Raw genomic sequence first — 6,123 nt, 5'->3', positions numbered from 1 at the left:
GGAAATGCAGTGTGTAATATTTAGCCAAATTGTTAGAGGGGGAAACTAGAATGAGAAAATCAGTCCAATCAATCCTAAAGCAAGCAAGAATGGAGAGAAAAATAAATATGACAGGTGGGACAAATAAGTGACAGTTATAAATTCAGATGTACTATAATTCAGTAAATGCAAATAGACTAGATGTTGTAGTTGAAATATGAAGATTATCAGACTGGATAAAAATCCAATTACATGCAATTTACAAAAGACATTCACAAGAGACACTTTCAAAACATAAGCATACGGAAAGGGTGAAAGTAAATGCATGCTAAAAAAAATCTGTCATGCAAAGGCTAACGAAAAGAAGATTGGTGCAGGTATTTTAGTATCAGAAAAAACATCGCTAGAGATAAAGAAGGTCACTTCATGATGAAAATGATCCAACTGACCAGAAAGATAGGACAATTTCAAATTTGTATGTAAATACCATGGTCTTAAAATATAAGAAACATGAAGAAGAGAACTACACAGAGAAAAAGACAAACCCACAATTATAATGGGTGATTTAAAAACACATCCCTCTGTAATTGGCAGAACAAGCAGAAATATATTCAATAAGGATAAGATTAAGAAATTTGATTAGTGGACTTTTACAGAACACTATGGCTACAACTGCAGAATACTCTCCTTTTCAAGACATATGAAATATTCACAAAAACAGTAAATCTCAAGAAATTTCTAAAGCCTGAAATCATATAGCGTACATTCTCTGATCACAGCACAAAGAAGGCAGAGATTAATAACAAAAAGATAACTCCAAAAGCCCCATATGTTTAGAAGTTAAGAAGTGTGTTTCTAAGTAACAGATGGATCAAAGAAGAACTCATAATGGAAATTATAAAATACTTTTAACTGAATGAGAATGGAAATATTACATATTAAAAATTATGAGATACAGCTAAAGCATGACTTAAAGGGGAGTTTATGGCTTTTAATGCTTATATTAGAAAGGAGGAAAGGCTGAAAATAATAAGCTCTCATTTCAAGAAGCTAGAAAAACAACAGTAAACCAGAGAAAACAAAAGGAAGGACAGAGTTGTTAAGAGCAGAAAGTAATGAAAAGGGTCAGCAGAAGCAAAAATTATTCCTATGAAAACACTGGTTGCATTGACAACCCTCTGGTGAAACTGATCAAGCAAAAAGAGAAAAAGCACAATCAGTATCCAGATTGAAAAGCTAAAGAGTATGCAGACACTGAGAAAAAGAAAAAGATAATTATGAATAACTTGATTGCAATAGCTTTAAAACTTTATGAAATGGGCAAATTCCTAGAAAAATACAATTTACCAAAATTAATTCAGGAGAAAACCTGAATGATCACCAACCCTGGTCATAGTACCGAAGCATTTAACGCGGGCACTGGACGTTCATAACAGGTCCCAGCCTTAGCACTGAGCAGAGTCCTAGAGCCCCCTGGCTACACAGGGATTCACTCTTTGATCTATTTGTTGTCAGATCTATTTGTCAGAAGGTCTGGGGAATCTGGGGCAGCCGTGGAGGAGTTGTTGCACTTAGAGGGTTGGGAGTGGTGGTTATGTACCAACTGGTATGAAACTATTTTGGCACTTAAGCAATCTGATGTTCTGTGGAAAGAGCTAAACATCAGTTCTCCCCACAACCATTAAAGGAGTTGAATTGATCATCAGTAATGTTCCCACAAAGAAAATTCCAGCTTCACTGAAAATGGGGCTTCACCTATGAGTTATTTAAAGAAGAGAAAATTTCAGTCCTGCCCCAACTTTTCCACATTGTAGAAAAAGAGGGAATACTTCCCAACTCTTTTTATGATAAGGAGAGTACAAAAAAGGAAAGTTACAGGCCAATGTCACTCATGAGTACAAATACATAAATCCTAAACAAACCATTAGCGAACCAAACCAGACAGTATATAAAAATGATAATGCATTGTGACAAAATCAGATCTCACCCAGAAATGCAAGATTGGCTTAACATTTGAAAATCAGTCAATATGCACATGGTAACTAGACTTACTGTGGGGATCGTCTCACAGTGTATACAAATATAAAATTGTTATGTTGTGCACCTGAAAATAATACAATGTTATATGTCAGTTATACCTCAAATGAAAAATCCTGAGGAAAATACTACCACTCATCAGCAATAAGCACTGCAAAACAAAAGAAAAAAAATCAGTTAATGTAATTCACCACTAAAAGTTAAAGGAGAAAGACATACTGTTATCACAAAAGATACAAGGAAAGTTTAACACTGTTTATGTTTTAAAACTTGCAGCAAATTAGGAATACAAGGGAATGTCTTTATCCTGGCAAAAGTATCTACAAAAATCCTACAGCAAATATCCTAATTAAGAGTGAAGTGTTGAAAGCATTCCCCTTGAGATCAGTAACAAGGCAAGGATGGTTGCAATCCCCATTTCCATTAAACATGACACAGAATATTCTAGATCTGTGTTATCCAGTATGGTAGCCACTAGCTACCTGTGACTACTGAGATTTTGAAATATGACTAGTCTGAATTGAGATGTAAGAGTAAAGTTAAATCCATGTTGGATTATAAATACTAAGTAAAAAACAAAACAAAACCCACACCATAAAATGCCTCATTAATAATTCTATATTGATTACATATTGAAGCAATATTTTGATACATTGAGTTATATGAACTATATTATAAAAATTCATTTCTCTTGCTCCTTTTAATTTTTAATGTGGCTATTAATTTGAAAATATACACGTGGTCTGCATTTATGACTTACATTAGATTTCTACTGGACAATGCTGACCTAGACAGGAAGACAACAAAAGGAAACAAAGGGAAAAGGATTAGAAATAAATAAACAAAACTATCATTATTTTCCAATTTTCTGTAGAAAATCTAAAAATTCTTTGAAATATTTATTAGAATTAATAAGAGGAGTTAGCAAAATTGTTGGATTTAAAAAGTCAATATATAAAAATTATTGTTTTGTGTTCCTCTTTGACAGCAGTAAATAATTAGAAAATGAAGTAAAATAGGATACCCACTATAGTATAATAAAAATATGTAAAGTACCTAGGAATAAATCTACTGATTTATACATCTAGATCCTTATGGAATAAAAATCATAAAATTGTATTGTGAGACATTAAAGTCTATCTAAAAATAGAGAGTTAAACCATGTTCATGGATTGAAAGATGCAGTCCTGGGACTGTGGTGATTCTCCCCAAACTGGTCTATAGAGTCAAGGCAAACCTAATCAAAATCACCACAGGTATTTTTTTGGAACTGGATAAGCTGAATGTAAAATTTATATGGCAAAGGGCTAGGGCAAGCCAAGGCACTCCCGTAGGAGGAGAAGGGAGAGGAGATGGTAGTAATGGAATCATCCCTAGCAGAAACCAAGACATTACAAAGCTAAAGCAAATAAGACAATGAACTATCGACATGAGAACAGACAAATAGGGCAGTGAAAGCAAAATGAAAGCCCAGAGGAAGATAGATACAGACAGATTGATCGATCTATCTAGAGAAAAGGAGAGAGAGAGATGGAGACTGCTGGTCAGTGGGTATGAACTTTTCAGTAAATTGTGCTGGAACTATTAGTTCTCCATATGAGGAAAAAAATGAAACTAGACCTCCAACATCCCCCAAATTAACTCCAAGCCTCAATGTGAAAGGCAAAACTCTGAAACTTTTAGAAGATATTTTTAAATACACTTATTAACATGGGGTAGAGGATAACTTCATACACAAGAAACGCAGAGGGTGTCACATAGGAAACAACCGATAACTTCAGCTACATTCAAATTATGAACGTTCTTTATTAAAAGACTATATAGAGAGTGAAAAGATAAAGAAAATATTTTAAACACCATAAATTGACAGAGGAGAATATGCAGGGGATTCCTGTGAATCGGTAGGAGGATAGACAACCATTTAGAATGAAAATCCAGGAGCGGAGAAGGTGGGCAAGAGGCTGGAACAGGCACTTGTAAAGAGGAACCACAGTGACCAATAAAATGAAAAGCCACTCAACCCCACAAGTGATGCAAATACAGATCCTCAACGAGATATAGCTTCACAGCAAAAATTGTAAAGTCTGATAATGGCAAGTACTGACAAGGAGGTGGTACAGCAGGAACTCTCAGATATTTCTGGTGAGAATAAAAGTGGAATCAACCACTTTGGAAATCAGTGTGGCACTACTGAGTAAATGGAAACCTGTATATTGCCTGGGAGCCAGCAATTTGCCTCCTAGGGACACAGGTTAGGACAGTTCTTGCACATGCGCACCAGAAAAACCTGTTTTAAAATGTTCACAGGAATGACATTTGCAAAAACTTGAACCTAGAAACACCCTCCACATCCAGTAGGCTGGGCAAGTAAAGTCTGGAATAGTCACACACTGGATTATTATCCAGCACTGGAATTGAGTCAACTAGAGTGACACACATCATCGTGAACGAGTCTTTCAAAATAATGTTTAGCAAAAGAAATAAGATTATAAACCATATGGTGCCACTTACATAGAGTTCAAAACCAGGCAAAGCTAAATACTACTTTGCACAGGGATGCAGGTGTAGATGGTAAAAACTAATGAGGAAAAAAGGAAATGATTATTGCAGAGGTCAGAATAGTGATTTCCTTTTGAGGACAGAGGTGAGTATGGATGCGGGGGACACACAGTCCTGGCAATGTCCCCTCTCCTAATTTGCAAGTTGTTTATGTGGGTGTCAGCTTTACTATTAGTCTTTGAATGTCCGTATGTTTTTTTAATTAATTAATTAATTTATTTATTGGCTGCGTTGGGTCTTCGTTGCTGCACGTGGGCTTTCTCTAGCTGCAGCGAGCAGGGGCTACTCTTCATTGTGGTGCACAGGCTCCTCATTATGGTGGCTTCTCTTGTTGGGCAGCACTGGCTTTAGGTGCGTGGGCTTCAGTAGTTGCAGCTCATGGGCTCAATAGTTGTGACACACGGGCTTAGTTGCTCCACAGCATGTGTCATCCTCCTGGGGCAAGGATCAAACCCGTGTCCCCTGCATTGGCAGGCGGATTCTTAACCACTGTGCCACCTAGGCGGTCCTGTCTGTATGTTTAATACACTCTTATGGATGCGTTATGCATCACAATCCAAAAATTAAATTAAATTTAAAGAAATCTTTCTGAAACTGTAGATAGGGACATTCTAGGCAGTGTTAAGGATTTTTGTCTTTATCCTAAAAAGTACGAGATCTTTGAGGGAAAATCGCAGCTGAAAGAGAAATACTAAGAATAATAAAAAAAACTGACTCAAAATAAAATAATCCAAGATATAAGATAACTTTGGGATGAAACATCCTCACAGATATTTTAGGAGATACCACGTGTGAAAAACAGGAACAAGATGCTTTGAGAAGGGAGCAATCAGAAAATAAGAAAGAATTATTGAACATTAAAAATATTGCTGAAATTTAAAAAATTAACAGAAGAGTTAGCGGATTCTAGAACACAGAACAAAAAGATGGAGATAAGAAAGAAAAGACAACATGGGACTTCCCTGGTGGTGCAGTGGTTAAGAATCTGCCTGCCAATGCAGGGGACACTCTTTTGAGCCCTGGTCCGGGAAGATCCCACATGCCACGAAGAAACTAACCCCTGCACCACAACTACTGAGCCAATGTGCCACAACTACTGAAACCCATGTGCCTAGAGCCTGTGTTCGGCAACAAGAGAAGTTACTGCAATGAGAAGCCCACACAGTGCAACGAAGAGTAACCCCAGAAAGCCCACACAACAGTGAATACCCAATGCAAAAATAAAATAAAAAATAAATTAAAAAAAAAAAGAAAAGAGTTATAAAGGATTTATGGGGTCCAACATCTGTATCAGGAGTTCCAGAAAGAGAAGGCAGGGAAAAAGAAGGCAAACAAATGACCAAATAGGAAAGAATTTCCCAGACGTGAGCAGAGACACAGCCATCAAATTGAAAGGACTTGTCAAGTGATAAGCAATGTGGATTTTTAAATACTAACACCTAAACACACTAACAAATGTCTGAACATCAAGAAAAAAAGAACATTAATTTAAAAGCTTTCTGTTTAAAAAAAAATTGCAAAGAAAAGAAGAATATGAATCAGTCCAGC

This window comes from Hippopotamus amphibius, chromosome 7 (genome assembly GCF_030028045.1).
Source record: "Hippopotamus amphibius kiboko isolate mHipAmp2 chromosome 7, mHipAmp2.hap2, whole genome shotgun sequence".
Lineage (NCBI taxonomy): Eukaryota > Metazoa > Chordata > Mammalia > Artiodactyla > Hippopotamidae > Hippopotamus > Hippopotamus amphibius.
The sequence above is the reverse complement of the archived record's forward strand: the minus strand, read 5'-3'. Positions refer to the sequence as shown.